Source organism: Pinus tabuliformis, chromosome 7, assembly GCF_031772625.1.
Source record: "Pinus tabuliformis cultivar Carrire ecotype Pingquan chromosome 7, CPIR1, whole genome shotgun sequence".
In the NCBI taxonomy this organism is placed as follows: domain Eukaryota; kingdom Viridiplantae; phylum Streptophyta; class Pinopsida; order Pinales; family Pinaceae; genus Pinus; species Pinus tabuliformis.
The window spans coordinates 764,771,988-764,797,910 of NC_142293.1; positions in this window are offsets into that span (position 1 = coordinate 764,771,988).

Genomic DNA, 25,923 nt, shown 5'->3' on the forward strand with positions numbered 1-25,923 from the left:
GAGATGTTAGCCGACAATTATAATTTTACTTGTTTTATTATATTTTGTTAATTTTGATGGTATTTGTGAAATATAAGGTTTTATTAATTTTTTTTTTTTTAGAGTTATGGTTATATTATTTTGATTAATTTCATAATTATCTAATTAATTATTTAATTTTGATTATTTTAATTAATTATTTATATTGATTATTTTTAATTATTTAATTTTATTAATTATTTTTAATTAAATTTCTTTTAATGAATTCTTGATTTTAATTATTCTAATCCTATTTGTTTTAATTTATTTATTAATTATATTAATACTAATTATTTATTATAGTTTATTATTATTATTTTATTTTTTTATCGCTGTTATTTTGTTTTTGTATTAATTTAATTATGTCGAATAATTAGAATAAATTTTTATGTTTTTATTGTAATTATGGTTATATGAATTGAATTATTATTAATCTTTAATTATATTTCTTTTAATTATTCTGATTAATTATTTATTTTGATTATCTTATTTCATTAAATTATTTTGATTATTTAATTTTATTAATTATTTGTTTAAATTATTCTTTATTTATTTATTTATTATTATTATTATTATTTATTTATTTTTTCCTCTAATCCTATTTGTTTTAATGTATTTATTACTTATTTATTTTCATTATTTGTTATAGTAAATCCTTCATTTTAATTATGTTTAATATTAATTCGAGTAAATTTTTATATTTCATTGTAATCATGGTTATATCAATTGAATTTGTATTAATTTTTAAATATATTTATTTTGATTAATTTTATAATTATTTTAATTGATTGTTTAATTTTGATTATTTAATTCTAATTCTAATTATTTTAATTATATTTATTTCACCTAATTATTAATTTTAGTTGTGACTATTATACTTATTTTAATTTTAATTATTTGAATTCTAATATTTTAGAACTTTTAAGTTTGTTCTAGGTTAATTAGAGGAGGGTTATGGATAGGTGGGGTCGATTTGGATGATAGGATAGGAGTCCAGTTTTTACTTATGGTCCATCCATCGTCTCTATTGAGGTTATTAGGGTGTTAGTGTTTAAGGGTTTGAAAGTGGTTAGAATTCCATTATTTTTCAGGATGCGGGAGATTTTGTTTGTAGTCCCTAATATGTAGGGAAGGTTGACTTTACCTTTTATGTTACCAAAGCTTTTGTTTTTGTTAGGTTGAGTGTTTGCTTTGTTTATAGCTTTGATGGCTTGATGCTTGTTGTACCCGTTTTTTAGGAAAACTTTAATAAGGTGTTCTATTTCTTTTTCTAGGTGTTCTTTGTCAGAGATTCTAAGGGCTCTGGTTGCTAATGTGTTGAGGACTCCTAGTTTTTGGATAGGGTGATGATGTGAGGAGGCATGTAAATATTGTTTGGTGTGAGTATTTTTTCTATATACCTGGTGGGATATAGATCCATCCTCATTTGTAGTGATGAGGATATCAAGGAAGGGGAGGCTTTTGCTGATATTGCTTTTGGGGAGTTTTGCTTTCCTAAGGGTGATGGAGCAGTCTTATCTGATTTGTTCTTTTATGTTGTCTGGAAGGTTTTTGATACCATATTCAATATTGCATAGAATGTCTTCAACAGGGATTTTGTGAGGTGTGATGGAGAAATTTAATCATTTTCTTAATAAGTTTAGGGTGTGTTCGTCAAGTTGGAGGTCAGATAAATTTATGACCAAATTGTCTTTGTTGTCATTGGGTTTATTAATATTATTTGTCTGTGATCTAGGTTCATTAACGATGTCATATTCCTGGTATTTGTGTGCAGGTTGGGACCACATAAGTTGGAAAGTAGGCATCGGTTGGAGTTTAACACTGAAGTCTGGCAACGCTGGTTGGGAATGTGTGGTATTATGGATTTGTGATAGCATAGTTGATTGAGTGTTCGTTGTTGATGACAGCGTAGGTGAGGGGGCTGGGTTACGGGATGTGGGAGCAGACAGCGTAGGAGAGGGTGCTGGGTTTCTAATCGTGGGGGTTGGGCTAGACCATGGAGACGATGCGTAGGTACAGCGACTTTTAATGAGGAAATCTGTGAAGCGTTTATTTTAGAGTGAGAGCTATCTTCAGAATTGTGGAGAGTTAGCTTTTTGTTCAGGAGTTTGGAGAATTTTTGAGTTTGTTTAGTGATGGTGAGTTGTTCTAATCTAGTAGCTTTTAATGCGGAAGTCGAGTCAATTAATATCCATAATTCTGGTTTGATTGAATTAGCTAAATTAGTATGAAGATTAAAAGTTATTTGGGATAAAGTGCTGAGTTCATACCTGGTTTTTCTGATTTCGCTTCGAATAAGAGCAATGTTGGCTTTGATGAATATTTGATTATTGTGCTGGCTTCTCAGAGAATGATTGATTGTGGCAAAGGTAGGAACAATTGTTGAATCTCTACATCTCTTCAAGAATGTGAGGTCAATCTTCTTCTTCGTTAAGAGCAATCTGTGTCGTTCAAATCTGCGAACTTCTTTCAAAATCTCCCTTCCGTATTGGGTGAGTATTTTGTCTTTGAGGTTTCTGCGAGTTTCTTGATTCTGTAGCATATCTTCCGGATACATCGCATTCAGTTTGTTTATAGTCAACGTTTCGAACCAGCAACGATGGTTCATCATTAGGATGTGAAAAATTGTTGAAAGACTAATCTCATTTTTAAATAAATAGAGATGTGTGAGATGTTAGCCGACAGTTATAATTTTACTTGTTTTATTATATTTTGTTAGTTTTAATTGTATTTGTGAAATATAAGGTTTTATTAATTAATTATTATTTTTTTAGGGTTATGGTTATATTATTTTGATTAATTTCGTAATTATCTAAATTAATTATTTAATTTTGATTATTTTAATTAATTATTTATATTGATTATTTTTAATTATTTAATTTTATTAATTATTTATTTTAATTATTTTTAATTAAATTTCTTTTAATGAATCCTTGATTTTAATTATTCTAATCCTATTTGTTTTAATTTATTTATTAACTATATTAATTCTAATTATTTATTATAGTTTTTTTTTCACTACTGTTATTTTGTATTTGTATTAATTTAATTATGTTGAATAATTAGAATAAATTTTTATGTTTTTAGTGTAATTATGGTTATATGAATTGAATTAGTATTAATCTTTAATTATATTTCTTTAATTATTTTGATTAATTATTTTAATTATTCTTTATTTATTTATTATTTTTATTATTATTATTATTATTATTATTTATTTATTTATTCCTCTGATCTTATTTGTTTTAATGTATTTATTACTTATTTATTCTCATTATTTGTTATAGTAAATCCTTAATTTTAATTATGTTTAATATTAATTCGAGTAAATTTTTATGTTTCATTGTAATCATGGTTATATCAATTGAATTTCTATAAACCTTTAAATATATTTATTTTGATTAATTTTATAATTATTTTAATTTATTATTTAATTTTAATTATTTTAATTCTAATTATTTTAATTATATTTATTTCACTTAATTATTAATTTTAGTTGTGATTATTATACTTATTTAATTTTAATTATTTGAATTCTAATATTTTAGAACTTTTAAGTTTGTTCTAGGTTAATTAGAGGAGGGTTATGGATAGGTGGGGTCGATTTGGATGATAGGATAGGAGTCCAGTTTTTACTTATGGTCCATCCATCGTCTCTATTGAGGTTATTAGGGTGTTAGTGTTTAAGGGTTTGAAAGTGGTTAGAATTCCATTATTTTTCAAGATGCGGGAGATTTTGTTTGTAGTCCCTAATATGTAGGGGAGGTTGACTTTACCTTTTATGTTATCAAATCTTTTATTTTTGTTAGGTTGAGTGTTTGCTTTGTTTATGGCTTTGATGGCTTGATGCTTGTTGTACCCGTTTTTAGGAAAACTTTAATAAGGTGTTCTATTTCTTTTTCTAGGTGTTCTTTGTCAGAGATTCTAAGGGCTCTGGTTGCTAATGTGTTGAGGACTCCTAGTTTTTGGGTAGGGTGATGATGTGAGGAGGCATGTAAATATTGTTCGGTGTGAGTCTTTTTTCTATATACCTGGTGGGATATAAAGCCATCCTCATTTGTAGTGATGAGGACATCAAGGAAGGGGAGGCTTTTGCTGACTTTACTTCTGGGGAGTTTTGCTTTCTTAAGGGTGATGGAGTAGTCTTGTTTGATTTGTTCTTTTATGTTGTCTGGAAGGTTTTTGGTACCATATTCAATATTGCAAGAATGTTTTTACCAGGGATTTTGTGAGGTGTGATGGACAAATTTAATCCTTTTCTTAATAAGTTTAGGGTGTGTTCGTCAAGTTGGAGGTCAGATAAATTTATGACCAAATTGTCTTTGTTGTCATTGGGTTTATTAATATTATTTGTCTGTGATCTAGGTTCATTATCGATGTCATATTCCTGGTATTTGTGTGCAGGTTGGGACAACTTAAGTTGGAAAGTAGGTGTGGGTTGGAGTTTAACGCTGAAGTCTGGCAACGCTGGTTGGGAATGTGTGGTATTATGGATTTGTGACAACATAGTTGATTGAGTGTTCGTTGTTGATGACAGCGTAGGTGAGGGGGCTGGGTTACGGGATGTGGGAGCAGACAGCGTAGGAGAGGGTGTTGGGTTTCTAATCGTGGGGGTTGGGCTAGACCATGGAGACGGTGTGTAGGTACAGCGACTTTTAATGAGGAAATCTATGAAGCGTTTATTTTAGAGTGAGAGCTATCTTCAGAATTGTGGAGAGTTAGCTTTTTGTTCAGGAGTTTGGAGAATTTAGTGATGGTGATTTGTTCTAATCTAGTAGCTTTTAATGCCGAAGCCGAGTCAATTAATATCCATAATTCTAGTTTGATTGAATTAGCTAAATTAGTATGAAGATTAAAAGTTATTTGGAATAAAGTGCTAAGTTCGTACCTGGTTTTTCTGATTTTACTTCGAATAAGAGCAATGTTGGCTTTGATGAATATTTGATTATTGTGATGGCTTCTGAGAGAATGATTGATTGTGGCAAAGGTAGGAACAATTGTTGAATCTCTACATCTCTTCAAGAATGTGAGGTCAGTCTTCTTCTTCGTTAAGAGCAATCTGTGTCGTTCAAATCTGTGAACTTCTTTCAAAATCTCCCTTCCGTATTGGGTGAGTATTTTGTCTTTGAGGTTTCTGCGAGTTTCTTGATTCTGTAGCATATCTTCTGGATACATCGCATTCAGTTTGTTTATAGTCGACGTTTCGAACCAGCAACGATGGTTCATCATCAGGATGTGAAAAATTGTTGAAAGACTAATCTCATTTTTAAATAAATAGAGATGTGTGAGATGTTAGCCGACAGTTATAATTTTACTTGTTTTATTATATTTTATTAATTTTGATTGTGTTTGTGAAATATAAGGTTTTATTAATTTTTATTTTTTTTAGGGTTATGGTTATATTATTTTGATTAATTTCGTAATTATCTAAATTAATTATTTAATTTTGATTATTTTAATTAATTATTTATATTGATTATTTTTAATTATTTAATTTTATTAATTATTTATTTTAATTATTTTTAATTAAATTTCTTTTAATGAATTCTTGATTTTAATTATTCTAATCCTATTTCTTTTAATTTATTTATTTATTATATTAATTCTAATTTTTTATTTTTTTGACTACTTTATTGATGTTATTTTGTATTTGTATTAATTTAATTATGTCGAATAATTAGAATAATTTTTTATGTTTTTATTGTAATTATAGTTATATGAATTGAATTAGTATTAATCTTTAATTATATTTCTTTTAATTATTTTGATTAATTATTTATTTTGATTATCTTATTTCATTAAATTATTTTGATTATTTAATTTTATTAATGATTTGTTTTAATTATTCTTTATTTATTTATTTATTATTATTATTATTATTATTATTATTATTATTATTTTATTTTTATTTTCCTCTAATTCTATTTGTTGTTTTAATGTATTTATTATTTATTTATTCTCATTATTTGTTATAGTAAATCCTTAATTTTAATTATGTTTAATATTAATTCGAGTAAATTTTTATGTTTCATTGTAATCATGGTTATATCAATTGAATTTGTATTAATCTTTAAATATATTTATTTTGATTAATTTTATAATTATTTTAATTGGTTATTTAATTTTAATTATTTTAATTCTAATTATTTTAATTATATTTATTTCACTTAATTATTAATTTTAGTTGTGACTATTATACTTATTTTAATTTTAATTATTTGAATTCTAATATTTTAGAATTTTTAAGTTTGTTCTAGGTTAATTAGAGGAGGGTTATGGATAGCTGGGGTCGATTTGGATGATAGGATAGGAGTCTAGTTTTTACTTATGGTCCATCCATCGTCTCTATTGAGGTTATTAGGGTGCTAGTGTTTAAGGGTTTGAAAGTGGTTAGAATTCCATTATTTTTCAGGATGCGGGAGATTTTGTCTGTAGTCCATAATATGTAGGGGAGGTTGACTTTACCTTTTATGTTATCAAAGCTTTTGTTTTTTTTAGGTTGAGTGTTTGCTTTGTTTATGGCTTTGATGGCTTGATGCTTGATGCTTGATGTATGTTTCTTATACCCTTTTACTTTGATTGGTGCAGCATCCACATGGTACTTTAGCCTGAGAATAGGATCGATCACTTCGTGGGATGCTTTTCAGCGGGCCTTCTTAGACAAGTTTGGTGATGATAAGACACCTGTAGCCTTGGTTTTAGAACTATCACGTTTAATAATGGAAACCAAAGAAAAGGTCAAGGATTTTAACATCTGATTCAACACTTTGTTCAACAGAATCCCAGCTAACGCTAGACCTACTGATGAGGTGCTCATGGAATTCTACATCACTGCTCTCCCTGCACCTACTACGATGTGGGTCAAATGGAGTAATGCACAAACCTTACAGGGTGCCATTGATGAAGCAGTAAAAGTTGAGAATGAAATGATCAATCTCACAGCATGTCATCATACGACCGAAGAAAAGAAAGCCTCTCAATCATCAAAGAAGAATAATGGGAGTGATAACAAAGTGGCTAAGATCAAAGAAAAGGACACCACAGATGTGGAAGGTTTGCATCGGATCATTAAGAAATTGATGAACACAGTCATCGATATGAAAAGAAATTCTGGAGAGAGTACAAATGGGAATGGAGGAAATAATAACAACAAAAAATCCTTCAAACCTTTCTATTGCAAGAAGACAGAAGGTGGTCATGGTCAACCTGTGTTGCCTGCTCCACCTAATGAAGGGATTTTAAATATGGAAGACCTGGCTCTTATCGGATCGCTTCTTACCAAAGAAGAACCTATAGCAAATCTGGAGCAAGAACAGGAAGATGAGGAAGATTACGAAGTAGAAGAGCCCAAGGACAAGGCATCTCAAGTCAATGTACTTGTGGGATTTCTATGCAAATGGGAACGATGACGAAGAAGATAGTATAGAAGAAATTCACACTAATGAAATCCACACACGATGTAAAGGGCCACTTGCGGATGTGATGAAGCCTATAGACCAAACAAAGAGAGATGTCTGCCCTTCGAAGACATCCACTCCCAAGGCTCCTATTGAGAAGAATAAACCTAGTGGTAATTCCAAGAGTACTCTAGTCGTGAGCTATCCAGAGAAGGATAATACATCACCAAATGCAATGAAGGCAACTCAAAATGGTAAATTCCCACCTAAGAGTGGCAAGACTGGTATGTTTACTCTACCCTACCCCGTTTATAACATTGATTACAACATTGTGGGCGATCTTAAGAAATCTCGAGCTAATATCACGTACTTCGATTTGTTAAAGTTAACGCAGTAGAGAGATTTGATTTTGAAAGCTATGAATGAATGGAATTGCAAATCTCTAACCAATCCGAGTAGTCAAACCAAAACTTCGGTGTCCAGATCTGTTAGTACCTCCATTACATCCCAAACGCCATCATCCATGGAGGCCACTCTGTCAAGAATGAATCAAACGCCCCAAGATGTCAGTGCAGCCATGATAGGAAGGAAATCAAATTCCATGACTCCACCTTTCCTTATCACATTTGAAATCTTCAACATGAACGTACACAATTGCCTAGTAGATTCTGGTGCCTTGTCCACTGTTATGCCTTAAATTATTGCTAAAAGACTTCATGCAATGCCCAAGAAAACTGGAACTCGAATTATGCAACTGGACAGAACGAATGTAAAAGTAATTGGAGAATTGAAAGATGTGTTGATTCGGATGACTACCAAACCACAGTACACGCAAGTCATTGACATAGTGGTAGTCAACATGCCCAAGGCATATGGAATGCTTCTTAATAGGGACTGGTCAGCAAATTTGAATGGATATTTCTCAACTGATTGGTCCCATCTCTTGTTGCCTCAGAAAGGAAAAGGTGATATGCTGAGAGTTGACCGAGAAAGATATATGAAGTATGTAGTGACATAATTAAACGACCCGAATGAAACTGTAATGTTTACCAACTCTATCCTTGGTAATTATAGTTTCAACATTTATGCCATGGAAGCCGATTTTGGAGAATTCCATGCAAAGACAGTTGAAGAAACTACAACGAACACACAATTGGAAGCTCTCCCCTGTAGTCCAACGGATGAATTGTCCTGTATTATAGTAGATGATAGGACTAATTTCGTAGAAAGCAGTTCAATTGATGTAACATTAGATTCTATATTTTGGACACTCTACTTTGATGGCTCTAACTACATAGAGGGTGCAGGTGCTGGGAGCATTCTCATTGACCCACAAGGGAACCAACATTTGATGGCCAGCCGGTTGGAGTTCATGTGCACCAACAACACGATAGAGTACGAAGTCTTGTTGCAAGGCTTGAAGAAAGCCATTGACATGAAGGTGAAAAATCTTAAAGTTTTTGGTGACTCACAGATAATTGTCGACCAGGTAAGGAAAAGGATACATTGCAATTCGCCACACCTAGTAAGATACCAACATGAGGTATGGAGCTTAATTGACAGTTTTGATTCTTTTAATATCACATACATACCTCGAGGGCAAAACCAAGGTGTCGATCTGATGGCTGCTATGGCTTCAAAACTTTTGCCTGGCCTTAGATTAAACAAGAATAAATATTATATTGAATTGATTTTCAGACCATCTGTACCTGATAACATTTCAAATTGGCAGGTATTTGAAGGCGACGAGAAAATCCTTTAGTTCCTGCATTGTGTAAAGACATTCAAAAATGCACTCGTTGATGAAAAAGAGCATGACAGGCTTATGAATGAGAGTGAAGATGAGGAAAAAGATCAGTCCAATATAATTCCCAAGTCAGTGGTCAAGAGGGAGCACTTTTATGACCTACATGATAAATTTAAAAATCCGACTAACTACAAAATGCATAGCTCATCCATGAAGTATGAGTCTGTCAACCTTGGAACCGAAAAAGACCCAAAAAATGTTAATTTGGGTTTAGGATGCTCTCCATAAGAAAAGGTTGCATTTGTTAAGCTATTTAAAGAGTACAAGGATGTCTTTGCATGGACATATGGCGACTTAAAAACCTTCAATACCGGCATCATGCAGCATGTAATTCCTTTGGAAAAGGATTTTAAGCCCTATCAACAAAAGCTTCGTAAGATGCATTCAAGCCCGGAACCGTTGGTAAAGAAAGAATTAAACAAAATTTTGGACGCTAAAATCATTTTTCCGGTCAGGCACACCCGCTGGATAGCCAATCGCGTGCCAGTAAGAAAAAAAATGGAGACATCATATTATGTATTGATTTTAGGAACTTGAACAGAGCATCGCAGAAGGATAACTATCTTGTCCTTTCTATGGAACACATTCTTCAATGCGTTTCTAGGTCTGAAATGTTGTCCCTATTGGATGGGTTTTCGGGATATAATCAAGTGTTGGTGTCGAATGGAGATCAACTTAAGACAACCTTCAACACTAAATGGGGCACCTACGCATATCGTAAAATGCCGTTTGGACTTATTAATGCAGGCGCCACATTTCAGAGAGCTATGGACATAGCTTTCTGAGGATTGATTAACATATCAGTAGTGGTTTACATGGACGACATTACTGTGTATTCTTATCGCAAAAGGGATCATATTTATCACCTGAAACAAATTTTCGAAAGATACCGAAGGTACGGAATATCATTGAATCCCAAGAAGAGCGTTTTCACAGTTACAGAAGGGAAGCTACTAGGTCATATCCTCTCCAAGGAAGGAATTATTATCGATCCTAAAAGAATAGATACCATCATAAGAATACAACCTCCTGCAAATAAAAGAGCAATGCAATCTTTTTTCGGGAAGATTAATTTCATTAGAAAATTTGTTTCAGGCTTCGTGGAAATAGTGTGTCCCATTCAGTTGATGATGAAGAAAGACGTTGTGTATAGGTGGAGCAATGAAGCTAAGAGATTGTTTCAGCAAATTAAGGAGGCCATCGCAAAAGCTCCTGCATTGGTTAGCCCCAATTTTGACAAGGAATTCCTCCTGTACACTTTCGCTTCTGATGTTTCATATGCCGCAATCCTCACCCAAAAAAATGATAACGGCAATGAAGTCCCCATTTCTTATATGAGCTCTAATCTTCAGGGGGCAGAACTGAATTACCCTGACATGGAGAAACAAGGTTTTGCAGTTTTTAAAGCCGTGAAACATTTCTGCCCTTATTTACTGAAGGCCAGGACCAAGGTGATCGTTCCCCACCCTGTTGTAAGGACCCTCTTCGTGCAGAGGGAGATGGGAGAACAGAGAGGGAACTAGATAACGGCTCTTCAGGAATACGACCTTGAGATTAAACCAGCAAACATAGTTCGGGGGCAGGGGTTATGTAAGCTTGCAGCAGAAGCCATGGCAGGTAAAGAAGGGACGTCAGAGGAACCAGAAACTCAGTGCGCGCGGAATGCTCAAGTAGCATTCAGGGAAGAGCCCAGATGGGACAATGAAATGTTAATATATGAGCGCGAAATATTGGAAGTCCCATTGGACTCTAATTCATGGTATTATGACATACGCTTTTATCTAACACGGGGGTCATGTCCTGAGCACATGGACGCATCACGAAGAAGAGCACTCAGATTAAAATCTAATCAGTATCACTTGGCCAATGACACATTATACAAGAAAAATTATGACGGAGTTTGGCTGAGGTGTTTGGAAAAGGATGACGTTGATCATGTCTTGAAAGAAATGCACAATGGCCTAGCAGGTGGTCACTATGGCAGAGAAACCACTGCTCACAAAATATTAAGAGCTAGGTATTATTGGCCCACAGTGTTCAGAGACTTGCATGCCTATGCTCAGAAGTGCAAGGTATGTCAAACTACCGTAGGGCGAGAAAGAAAGCCAGTCGTTCCCCTCAGGCCTGTTATGATTTATCACCCGTTCTAGCAATGGGGCCTAGATGTCATAGGGGAGATCACTCTGAACTCTTCACAGTAGCATAAGTATATACTCAAGGCAACCGATTATTTCACCAGGTGGACCGAAGCCATCCCGCTTTGAAGGGTTAATGAATACGAGGTAATATCTTTTATTGAGAAATTTATTGTCAACAGGTTTGGTATTCCTAACACTCTCATATTTGATCATTCTTCTTACTTTTCATCACTAAAATTGATTGAATTTTCTATTGATAAATCAATCTACATAAGGTATGCAAAAAACTATTACCCCCAGGGAAACGGAGTTGCAGAGTCCTCAAATAAAAATCTCATCTGCATAATCCGTAAATATGTCACCGACAATCAGAGGAATTGGCACAACGCTCTAACAAACGCCCTTTGGGCTGATAGAGTCACCCCAAAAGTAGCATTAGGGAATTCCCCATACTTCCTCGTCTATGGACAGGAAGCGATTTTACCTCCCAATGTTACCCTTCCCTCTTTACAGCTCTCCCAAGCCTCGAGAGGGACCCCTTTAGCCTTACTTCAAAAAAAGAATCAACCAACTGGTGAGGTTGGGGGAATTGAGAGAAAATGCCAGAAATAAGTTCAGGAATCACCAAATGATTGTGAAGAGATGGTTTGATCGCCATTAGGCAGGAAATAAAGATTATCAAGTCAGAGCGAGTCTTGAAATGGGACAAGCTGAGTGAGCCGAAGGGTAAGCACATGAAATTCCAACATTTATGGCTGGGCCCATTCCAAGTTGAGGAAAAAATTGGTCAGGGAACCTACAGATTAAAAAATTTACAGGGAGAAATCGAAAAACTCCCTGTTAATGGCCAGCATCTTAAGAAATATTTCTGGTAGCCACCACATGGTGGTTACCTCCTGAGTAGGTTAGGATTTATTTTATTTTTGTTGTTAGCGTAGTTATATTTTTCGTTTTTTTCTCACTTTTGTTTTTATGCAAAGTTTATCTTCCTTTTGTTTTTGAACTTCAGTCCTTTTCAGCCATTTGATTTCGGTCTTTCGGTTTCATTCTTACCTTTTGTAACTTTCTTTTGATTTCCCTCATTCGTTACCTTCAAATTTTGCTTCCCTCATTAACCTGCTGATGAGTCTGCAGATCCTAAATTCATTATTACCTTGCAAGTTGAACGAACCTTCAACGAGCCCATGAGAACTGGAAAATCAGCGGTAAAATTCAAATCAAAGCCACTCATTGGCATCTATTGGGAACTAGGTAGGCTCTGTTGATAATCTGGATACCTGAAGCATGTAGGGACATCTTTATAAAACGAAAAAATGTGTAACCACAGTTGGACTAGCATAGCGGAACGCTACTTTTTTTTAAAAAAATCCCACCTAGACCTAGCCTATACTTTCTATGATATTTTCAATCATTCTCTATTGGTTCCGTCCACCACACTAAATTTCCAATATCTGTCATCTACAAGTAAACCTCCTTTCATGGGCTAAGCTCACTGTCGTATATCCTTTGGCAAATTTAATTGTGCTCTATTCCTTGTGCCCGAAACTGGAAGGACTTATTTAAAAGAAAATGAAATGTCGATTCCTTGTGCCAATCTGGAAGGATAGGTTGTTTGGGAAGCTGGTTGGAGTAGGGATTGTTGCTGGAATCAGAGTACAGGTTGAAACAGCAAGCCCAACCTCGCTTAAGTAGTTTAAAAATATGGCATGATCCATGACTGCACCCCATTTGATCATACAAAAGTATAGCACTAAAAATTCTTACATAAAGTGCGGATAAGCATATCTACATATATTCGTCAAGCTTGATGCGTGATAAAGAGATGAGTTACACACCTAAACAGGTATTGACAAACTGGTGATGGCCCGAGAAGGATTTTGAAAGTAGAAAACAGGTAAAGGAGGGTCAATAAATCCCATAATATGACCATTGGAGAATGCCTATCAAAACCCTATCAGTAAGTAGAAGTTATTTGTCTTTATCCTGCCTAAAGCGATTAATGTGGAAGTGGAACCCATGCATGTCCATCTATACAGTTTGCATTTCAAGTTTATCTTAACACCCTGATGTTCTACGGATCAAAGTTTATTTGGTAACAGAGGTAATTGGTTCGCCCAATGGTTCGCCATTTTTTGTGGCCACAACCAGCACCCTATCAATTCTTTTTACTTTCAAAACCTGTTTCTAATTCGAGATAAATAAATGAACCTACTTTCATTTCCAATTTGAATCATTCGAATCGGACCAAAAACAAAGGAGTTGTAATTAAAACACTGCTGGTTAGTATGGTCAACCACTACTCTCCCGCAGGTGACAAATAAATTTTACTTTGTTATTTTTTTTCGTGGATTTGTTTTACAGAGTAACTACTACTATTCCCTAAAGGGAACAACATTTTTTCAAGTGTTTTTGTTGTTCCCTCTAGGGAACAGCTGTTGTTCCCTAAAGGGAATAGCACCTTTTTGGAGTGTTTTCTTTGTTTTCGTTGTTCCCTCTAGGGAACAGCACTTTTATAGTTTGTTGTGGTCACAACCACCACCCTATTAAAACCTGCTCTGGGGGAAAATTTGAATGGGTCCCTTGAGAAGTTTGATCTTTCGTCTCTCCGAATGATAACCGTAGTTGTCAGATGGAATTATGTCCTCAAAGCTGAACAGTTCAATGGTTTATTAATTATGGTTGCAATCCGTTTTTAATCATCGCACCCTCTTGAGATTTAGAGCCGGAAGGACTCATATAACCCCCAGTTGCAGAGTCTGTCTCTTTATGAAAGTTTTTATGAAGGTAATTTTTGTTTTAGGCGTTTCTATCATATATTTCATAATTATAGCTAATGCTGATCATTCATGCAGGCAAGAACCAAGAGAAGAAAAGAAAGGTCAGCAAGCTTATGCATAAGCATCATGAAGGGTTGCAACAAAAGATGCAAAGGGATCATGAGGTGGTAATAAAATTTGAGAAAGTAAGGCAGCCTTTGAATGATCATCACAGGAACAGCATGTCTAGTCCACATGACACCTCTACCAGCTGGATTTTGATTGCCATGTGTCATGGCTTTGGGATAGAATGAGGTAGGATTTCCTAAAATTCTGAGAAGACAGGAAGTAGAACAGATGTTGGTATAAGAGTTCTTATGTCGCTCTGGGGACTCTAGATGACACCTCTGCACCACTGATGTCGATACTGCAAAGACATACTCCGCAAGAAAGGGATATGGAACCACCACAGTAGATAATGGAGGAGACTCTATGTTAAGTGGAGGTACTCCTGACAGCGCAGATCCATCAAGCTATTGTTACCTCCATATACACCTTAAATCATGCCAGATGTTCAATAATGAGCGCATTGTCTTCATTTTCCTTCAGGAAACAATAGGGAATAACGTTCAGTCGATACAGGTGCAAAGATATGGCTTACAGTCATTCTTCCTTCCGTCGGCATCAATTCATTTCCTCCAGGAAATAAAACGCTAAAGGGAATAACATCTTTTTGGAGTGTTTTCTTTGTTTTCGTTGTTCCCTCCAGGGAACAACACTTTTAGAGTTTGTTGTGGTCACAACCACCACCCTATTAAAACTTGCTTTGGGGGGAAATTTAAATGGGTCCCTTGAGAAGTTTGATCTTTCGTCTCTCCGAATGACAACCGTAGTTGTCAGATGGAATTATGTCCTCAAAGATGAACAGTTCAATGGTTTATTAATTATGGTTGCAATCTGTTTTTAATCATCAGTCCCCAAAAAATCATCACACCCTCTTGAGATTTAGAGCCGGAAGGACTCATATAACCCCCAGTTGCAGAGTCTGTCTCTTTATGAAAGTTTTTATGAAGGTAATTTTTGTTTTAGGTGTTTTTGTCATATCTCTCATAATTATAGCTAATGCTAATCATTCATGCAGGAAAGGACCAGGAGAAGAAAAGCAAGGTCAGCGAGCTGATGCATAAGCATCATGAAGGGTTGCAACGAAAGATGCAAATGGATCGTGAGGTGGTAATAAAATTCGAGAAAGCAATGCAACCTTTGAATGATCATCACAGGAACAACATGTCTAGTCCACATGACACCTCTACCAGCTGGATTTCCGTTGCCATGTGTCATGGCTTTAGGATAGAATGGGGTAGGATGTCCTAAAATTCTGAGAAGACAGGAAGTAGAATAGATGTTAGTATAAGAGTTCTTATGTCGCTCTGGGGACTCTAAATGACACCTCTGCACCACCAATGTCGATACTGCAAATACATACTCTGCAAGAAAGGGATATGGAACCACCACAGTGCATAATGGAGGCACACTCTATGTTAAGTGGAGGTACTCTTGACAGCGCAGATCCATCAAGTTGTTGTTACCTCCAGATACACCTTAAATCATGCCAGATGTTCAATGATGAGCGCATTGTCTTCATTTTCCTTCAGGAAATAATAGGGAATAACGTTCAGTCGATACAGGTGCGAAGAGATGGCTTACAGTCATTCTTCCTTCCATCGGCATCAATTCATTTCCTCCGGGAAATAAAACGCTCCAGCAAATGTGACCTCGAAGTGTCAGCGGTTTCATTGACCGTTCTATTTTTTGTATATTGAAAATAATAGGAAGGTGGAAAGTCATGGAAGACCAAGTGTCAGTTGTCTTGCTGGATAAGTATTACCTCTGGATATGCATAAAGGACTTTTTTTTGGCAGAAGAGGGGTCAATTTTATTATGCTAATAAAGAAGACAGTTTCAGTCAAGAAGAAGCCTTTTTTCAGATTCATTTTCCTTTTTCTTTTATGTTTGGAATCAGGGTGTTGTGACTGGCATGAGGATATATATGTTTTGTTTTTGTGCACAGTGATAACAGACAACTTATGACTAGTCTTGGTTATTTGAATATAATTCGTTATCATGGTTAACTCATGAGTGGTCTTTGATTCGAAGCTATATTAAACATCAGTTGCAAGTTTTATTTGTAGAAACGGGAATGTGTATTCTTGTATGAATAATTAGATTTCAATTAAGCTTAAATACAGCCTTGTTCATCGGTGAACTCAGTAATTGATTCATTTGGACTTGGAATCTATATATGATGTTTAATCTCTTTTATTATGCTCCTGCAGGATAGATTAGAATAGTTAGGACTAGCATAAGTAGGTAGAATCAGTGTAGATAGGACTTGATACATATAGGTTAGTTGTTTCTTTCGTTGATTTAATGGAAGTCTTCCTTCGGGGAGCAATCTTTCAACACCTATAACAGTTTACGGGATCCTTTGAAACCCGTTGGAACTAGCCATTCCAAACGAAAGCAGATCTAATCAGGGTCTGCGATCGGGTTGGTTCCCCTTTGCTGGCATAGCGAAAATTCGTCGTGTCAACACATTGGTAATTATATTGACTGCACACATGACATTACCAATATCGCCATAGTCTTCTTTCAATTGACCTTTCTTGACAATTCAATGTTGTTATTTATGGCTTCTAACAGGAAATAAAGAAGAAGAAAAAAATTACCTCATTCTCATAAGTGTACCTTAAGCCTTGGGTTAGCATAGTAACCACCTATAATTAGCTAAGGGCAGTATTACAATACATAAGTAGTTTAAACTAACTTTGCCCAATATTTCCCTCCTAAAAGGACTCCATCTTGACTAAAAAAAATGGACTCCAACAAGTCCTATACTGACCTCCACAATCCAAAAATACCTCTTGTTAAAGAGATATCCTTAACTAAACAAAAGAGAAAAAATCCTTCATGGTTATAGGGAGAGGTTCATCCCCATTTATTCAACCTCCTCCCCATCCAATATGACATGATAATTGATTGAGCCAATCCACAATTCAAGACCTTCTTTGGATAAAGCATTAGCCTCTATATTCAAGGGAGAATGTGACAAATTAAAATATGCTCAAAATAGTTTGTTGTCTTCACAAATGTCGGCTAATAGTGATTACATTCCAAAATTCTCACCTATACCTTCTTATTTTCCCAATATATAGCCATCTTTGAGTCACCCAACGCTTACAGTTGTGATAAACCTTTCTCCTTTGCCAAGTTCAACATCACCCACATGGCTACAAACGCTACCTTGTTATTTTTTCCTCTGTCTAGCGCATATCTACATTTAATCTGATGATTAAGATTGATATATAGAACCACTCCCACCCCGCACCTAGGCAAGTGGTCTTGATTGGCCCCATCAAAAAATCCCCCTTGGATATCCAAAATCTACTTCTTTATTTTTAATATTATTTTAATTTATGTTACTAATTCATTATTAAAACATCTAATTCAACTTTCTAATTTTTACACTTAAGTTTTTTTTTAATATATGTTTCTCACCATTTTTTATCCTCCTTCCCTTTGTAACGAGTATATTTTTTCACCTCTTCTTTATATTCCTCATCTAGCATTTATTTAGATTATCAAAACTTATTTTGTCCGTGATGATGAATAGAGTGTCCACTCAAAATATTAGACATTTCAAAACTATAACATAATTTACATTTTAAAAAACTCGAATGGCAATGAATTTATTATATTTATTATTAAATTCATTATTCAAAAAACTAGTCCAATATTATTCACGTATTTTGAGTGGAGAAATTATGGTTGTGTCCTCATGTGTTTCGTATATATCACAACCATTTGTTTTTTATCTTCATTTATAATTTTTCCAATTACGATTGTGTCCATGTGTCTCATATATATCACAATAATTGGTTTTTTTATCTTAATTTATAGTTTCTTAGAATTCATATCGTTGTTTTACAAAATATTATATTATAAGATTAATTTCGAAAATGTTTTTAAAAAAATAAACAATATGTTAATGGGATTTTCTCTCCTTTCCGTTCTCAATATTGATTAAACCTATCACCAAATATTTTATACAAATTTATAAGGATATTTTTTTATAATTTTACTAGGAGAAAGGCGATAGAAGCTAAGAAAGATCTAATAGTGGTAAAGGAAGTGATGGGTTGGGCTCCGATACAAGGTTAATTGAAAAGTATTTCTTAACAAAGGTTAGTATGATAAGTTGTTCATGAAAGTCTTACCTTTTTTTCATGTTAATGACATGCCATTTTCAACATTTTTAATGTCTCATTAAATAATTAGATAAACAAGGCATAATTATAATTGAGAATTAGCCCACACATGTTCCTGGGCTTGGACATGTATATTTTATTAATTTTTACATGATGAAAGGTTTACAAAGGAGTTATAAGCTTTGGAAATGAAACATAACTAAGCCAAACATAATTCTCAAAAGTCATAATTCTAGACTCAATGCCAATTAAGTGTTCATAATATGTTTGCTTAAACATGCATGGAAAGTGAACTACAACTTGATATAAAACAAAAACCATGTATCAAATTAAGTGGATGTCTACTCCATTCGAATAATCTCCACTAAAGAGCACTAAAGGTTTATGATCACTCCGTAGTAGTGACTCTCTGAGGGTGTTTTACATAACAAAACTCACATGTTGTAACTAACCTCACTTGTGTTTCAATGTTGTTGTAGAGGCAAAAAAAAATTGTGTTTATATATATATATATTATTATTAAGTTAACAATTCAAAATCACATTATGTTACAGTGTTACTTTTCAGATTGAAGAGATCTTGGATTCATAAAATAATCATTAAAGAAAGAGTTGGTTATTTGATGGAAGATCTAATTAAAATCTTGAATCGGATGGTTGTATCAGATCAACACCTATGTTGACTTATTTGCTTCTAAGGTGTAAAGTGCATGGTTTTAACTTCAAGAGTACTCTTTGAAGTGGTATACCACTAAGATGTTTGGCACACAACTAATGGATTTAGAGGCCCTTGATTGGTTTTAAAAGTTAAGTTAGTGTTCTTTAATATGGTTTGGGGTTTTATAAGTGGTTTTCACATAAATCAAGGCGGTGAATGTGAGGATAAAATCCTAGCGCTTGCAGCATTAATTCAAATGCCAATAACAATCTAACAATTAGTGTTCTTTTGTGGTAATAATGTCATGACAATGAATGTGACTTTATGTTTAAGGAGATATTATTATAAGTCATTTTACCTAAAGAAGCATTATGTTTATGTTAATATTTCTATCAATGACTCAAAGGATTTGAACATGAATTTTATGCCCAAAGCTCAATATGATCACAAGTCCATGCAACTCTAAAAATAATTACTGTTTTAGGTAAGTCGTATACTTCATTCCTCCATAATTTCACTTTCAAATTCTTTTTATTTTCTCTAATTCACCTATGGGATAAAGAAGAAATTTGTAGCTACCTCAAAATATGTCAACTTTCCACTAAATCATAAATTTGTATGGATGTTGATGAAAATGTATTCAATCACACCCCCCTCCATCCCCAATATTGATTGGCATTTCCAACAAAATCATACCAAAAGCCCATGGAAAATAAAAAAAGAGATGAAAGAGAACTAATTGAGCCAAATACATTGTCCCTACTACCTACCATTTCCTTAAATTTGTTATGGTATATGTTAGACTATATAAATCCCACCCATTGGGTAGTCCTTTAATTGATCATTTTCATTAAAGATCTCAACTACACCCATATTCGTTACATATATACTTTTCCTTCTTGAAGGTACTACCCCATTGCATTTTGTTGTTCTAGCCACTGAAATCAATGGTCAACCACTTTAATCAAGACAAGCATTATTCAATAAATCCCTTCTAGTTGGGATTGAGATTCTAGATTGGACCATTCCTTTGAAAGCCTATATATTGACAAAACCATATAGAGAATTAATTTACATGTTATCTTTGATTCTTGGATACAATGATGAAAACATAGTTAATGAAGCTATCCCAATATGATGCAATACTTGTTGTACCACCTATATAGTATCATCATGTCAAGTATAGTGTTCATGTTACTTATCACCAATTGCATAAATTCCTCAATGTAAAGATACTTTAGGTGTCGATATTACTTATTTTATCTCCTATTTTATCAAGATTCCTATTTTGAACATTTGAGTCTTAAAAAGCTTGATTAATAAAGAATCCCTCTCCCAATATCTAAATGGACTCCACTAGTGAGAAACCATGCCAAAAATCAAGCTTTTAAAACTTGCATTAATCAATATATGTATTTTTCCCATACAGTTCTTCGTGGGGAACATCATCTAAGAAAGTATATATAGTGTAAGATGCACTTCAACTAAGTCTTTATGTTAATGTATGAGACTAGTACTTATATCTAGATTTAACCATTCTTCGAATATATAGATCAAAGAGAAAATCCTATTTGTTATTGTTTTACTTGAACCCTCAAAATTTTGCATTAGAATAAATTAGAAAAATATTAAACCCTTATCTACATATTTTTCCTTTACTCTAAACATTGAAAATGTCATTTTACATTACCAACCAAGAACAAATTATCCTTAACCAATGTAGATAAAATTTTGATTTCTTACAAGTTAGACCTAAAAAAAGTGTGGCATTATAATCTTTATCATGTTATTTTTAAAGAAGAAGTTTGAATTATTCTACAGTTATCTTAATCACGATAACTATGAATTAGAAATATTTCTAAATAAGGAGAGGTGAAGTGAAGTACAAAATTTATGGAAGGAAATCAAAAACAACCTAAAACAACACTAAAAGTAAATGATGAAGAAATCCCCATCACTTATGTTCCAACTAGACAAGAGTATTGATCTTGAGGTTATTATGCTAGAGAAGGATGGAATTTTTTAATAATATCGGCATACATCCATTTTAAATATGGATCTAACATGAGCCGAAAGGGATCCAATTTCTTCACGTGAATTTTTTTATGAGTCGACATTATTTAAATGTTTGTATAATTATTTAATTTTCTTTATTTTTAGATTTTTTTAAATTTTTATTTTGGTAGACATGAACGAAATTTCAACTTTGATGACGTCGGACAGCGTTACAAATCATATTGGGCTATAGAATGAGCCTCTCGGCTCAATTAAGCAAGTAAAACAATTGATAGCTACCATGGTTGTCAATAAGGGTGGTAACGAACTAAATCAAATGGCTTTTGCACATTACTCGGTTGCGGCAGCTAGGCTTCGACCCTAGCCAAGCGGTCGTATCTCTAGTATTCACCCTCCTTCGATGGGTGCTTGTTGCCAGATTCATCCTCTTCTCTTGTCCCAACACCTTCTTCTTTATAGTGGGTAGCTCAATTTACTTTTCTTTGGCTATTGCATCCTCCTTTTCTCCTGTCATGGCTCCTTTGGGGAATAAATTGGCATCTCAATGTTCTAAGGTTGTGGGCTTGACCTCTAGCACTCGCAAGGTTAAATCTCCTTCTTGTCTCCCATCTTTGGATTCCTTTGTGGTGGACTTTGTAGTGAAATCTATCCTTAGTGATATTCCATCATCGTTGAGCTTAGTAGCATTGCTTGGTTATTCGAGTGTCATTCTCCCTTCAAGCCAGGAAGCTCTCAACTAGTAGTGCCTCCGATATCTTTTTGTGATGTCATGAAGACCACTTCAGGTTGTCTTGCTTCGAGGTTGCCTTGTTCACGTGGTTCATCAATCCTTGTCTATGGATCCCACTTTACTGTGACCGTTGTTCTTGAAGCCCTAGTGATTGAGATTCCACTTGTGGCTTACTCTATATGCAAGGCCAAATTTTTTTCTAAAGTTGGATTAATTTGCAGGTTCGATGGTCTGTGGCCAAAGTTGGTTGACCTCCACTCATGGATTTTCAAGGAGTGGAAATTGTTAATCTCAAACATTGTGAAAATCTATCCTCTCGGTGGAGGTTTTTTTATATATTTTTTTAATGAAGTTGAAGACAGAGATTCGATTGTTGGATCTAACCCATGGTTCTGGGGCAGTGTAGGGCTCTCCATGAAGCCTTGGTTTCACTCCTTCGTTCCACTCTCAGCTTCTATAGTGACTGCTTTGGTTTGGGTAGGGGTTCCCAACTTTCCCTTGCATTTGTGGAATCTTGACTCCTTTACTGCAATTGGAAATGATTTAGGAAAATTTTATTGTTGAAGTGAAAATACAAGACTTTATTTGAAGCCCTTATATGCTCATATATGTGTAGATATAGATTTTAGTAATGGATTTCCTGCAGAAATAAAGTTAACAGGTCTCAGATTCTCATGGATGCAAAAGTTAGACTATGAAAATATGTCCTTTTGTTGCAAAGCCTGTAATGAGATTAGTCATATCCTCAAATATTTCCCCAAAGCAAGGATGAATAAATCAAAGAAACCAAGTTTAAAACCTCAATCGTGGGAGGGTGCCAATTTTGATCAGTATTCGATCTCTAAGGAGGTCTCTCCCCCAGCTTCTTGCAAAGAAGATACGTTGCAAAATGGAATAGTCTGTTCAGTGGAAAATCAAGAAAAGATAAGTTCAATTATGGAGGATGCCATCAATTCAAGTAAAGATAGCAAATCAATTGATTCTCCAAGTGTCCCTCCAGAGAACTCTAATGGGAAAAAGGATTTTGTAGCAGATCACTCAAACACGTCCAAAGGCAAGAAAGTATATAGGCCCATTCTGTTAGAAAATTATATATTACGGAGCAATGGAACACATAAAATATTGCAGAAATATAAACACAGAAATATGTAAAACAAGAGAGACACAGATATCCATGGTTCACCCAATTTGGGCTACATCCATAGAGAAACAGCCAGCCCTTCCTTTTATATTATCCAGTAAAATGAAGAGATACAACCTACAGCAGATCCGTTGTAATTCCCTCTTCGCTCTCACACAATCTCCTCTATCTTTCTCGCTCAGAATACAGATCTACATAGACGTAATACAATTCCCTCATACATAGCGATGGGTTGCCTTCTAGGGAAAAAAAAACCTAAATTAAACATAACTTCTACCGTCAGATCTCTGCCTAATGAACGACCCAGATTGACTACGAAATTACAACATTTTACAAGGCAATTTTACATCTATTTTTAGCTTCAGGGCGCTGCCCCCAATCCCTCGCCACGTGGGGGGGGGCTCCAAATAATCATCGTTCCCCCCCCCCAGACCTCGCTAGCAGCATACATAGATGGGTGGCGTTGCCACCCCATTTTGAACTAGGGTCCAATGTGGTGATACCTTTGAATACAAAAGATAATCGGGCTCCACACCCAACAATCTCCCACTTGGAGACTGATTATAGCAACTCCACCGCTGCTTCATTTTCTGGACAATGACTCCACTTTGGACCTGGCTATTTCTCATCTTCATCATCATACTTGAAGACCAATTGAAACCGAGCAAAATCTCAATTTCTCCCTGGTTATAAATTTTGTTAACATATCTATAGGATTCTGGCCAGTGTGTATCTTTTCCAGCTTCAATTATCCATCTTCCAACACTGACCGTATGAAATGGTACTTGAGATGTATATGTTTAGTCTTGGAATGAAATGCAAAGTTCTTTGCAAGATGTATGGCACTCTGGCTATCACTGTATAACCTTCCCAACTGCTGCTTCTTATCCAATTCATCCAGAAACCTTTGTGACCAAATCATTTCTTTACTAGCCTCTGTAGCAGCAACATAATTTGCTTCCATTGTTGAGAGTGCAACAACACTTTGGAGCTTTGAAACCCAACTAACAGTTGTTCCACCTATAGTAAACACATACCCTGTTCTTCTCCTCCTATTATCTCTATCACCCACCATATCTGCATCAACATATCCCTGTAGAGAAATGTTTGAACCACCAAAGCATAATGCTCGATTTGTGGTACCTCTCAAATACCTGAGAATCCACTTCACCACCATCCAATGTTCTTTTCCTGGATTGTTCGTGTACTTGCTTACAACTCCCACTGCAAGTGCAATATCAGGCCTTGTGTAGACCATTGCATACATTAAGCTTCCAATTGCTGATGCATATGGAACGTTAGACATATAAGCCATTTATTCCTGAGTCTTGGGACACACCTCCTTACTTAGTTTGAAATGGCTAGACAAAGGTATACTAACTAGCTTTTTATTTTGCATATTAAATCTTTTCAACACCTTTTCTATGTACTCACTTTGAGACAATGTTAATTTTTCAATTCTTCTTGTCTCTAGTTATTCTCATACCAAGGATTTGTTTTGTAGCACTCAAATCATTCATTGCAAATGAGTTCGCCAATTTTCTTTTGAGCACATTTATTTCCTGCATGTTAGAACCTCCAAAAAGCATGTCATCTACATACAATAACAATATAATATAGCTTCCATCATTTTCCTTTTGAGATAAACACAATGATCAAAGTGACATCTAGTATAACCTTGTTCATACATAAACCTATCAAATTTTAGATACCACTGTCTTGGAGTGTGTTATTGTTGGGTGTGGAGCATGATTATCATCATAATTTAGAGATCTTTGTTTCAGCTGGATGTATACCCCAGGAATATTGTACACCCCTCCATGCAGGGGGGTGCGGCGGGTAAGCTAAAAACAGATGTAAAATTGCCTTGTAAAAGTACAGTAATTTCTAGTCAATCTAGGCCATTCATTAGGCGGATGATCTGACGGTATAATTTATGTTTAGTTTAGGGTTTTTTTTCCCTAGAAGGCAACCCCTCTCTTTGTATGAGGGTATTGTATTGAGGCTGTGGAATATATGTGTATTCTTAGAGCGAGAAACAGAAAGGTGAGACTGTGAGAGAAAACAGAGGATATTACAGCGGATCTGTTGTAGGTTGTGTCTCTTCATTTTGCTGGATAATAGAAAGGAAGGGTTGGTTGTTCGAGGTGGACATAGCCCAAACTGGGTGAACCACGTATATCTGTGTCGCTCTGGTTTTACGTGTTTGTGTTTTTCCACATATTATATATCTTTTATTTCTCTATCATATAATATTTTTCTAACAAATTTAAGCCATACAAGCTCTTCTTCAACCTACACACTAGTTTCTCCTTCCCTTTGACCTCATATCCTTGTGGCTGCTGCATATATATCTCTTCCTCCAAATACCCATGGAGAAAGGTTGTCTTTACATCTAACTGCTCAACATGAAAATCTTTAGTTGCTACTAGACTTAAAATAGTTCTGATTGAAGTCATTTTAACAACAAGAGAAAATATCTCATCAAAGTCTATACCCTTTTTTTGTGCAAACCCCTTCACCACAAGTCTAGCTTTATACCTTTTTCTACCTCCATCTTCTTCCTTCAACCTGTAAACCCATTTATTCTGCAATGTTGTTTTACCTACAGGCAACTTGACTAAGTCCCAAAGTTGGTTATGTGCTAATTAGTCCATCTCTTCTTTCATGGCTTGCTCCCACTTCTTCCTGGTTTCTACTTGCACTGCTTCTTCATAACATTCTGTTTCACGAGAATCAGTCAACAATACATAACATAATGAAGAAGAGTATCGTTCAGGGGGTCTACTTATCCTGGTATATCTTCTAACACCACTTTCAGGTGATTGTTGTTTTTTGTGGTTGTTGTTGTTGTTGTTCTGGCTATTGATCATTATGATTTTCAAGCACCATCATTTTTTTTGTGACCTCATCAAGCACTGTGTATTCTCCGTTTTCTTTTTCCTATTTCTTTTCCTGCAGCTGATCCTTATACAAAACCTTTTTATTGAATATG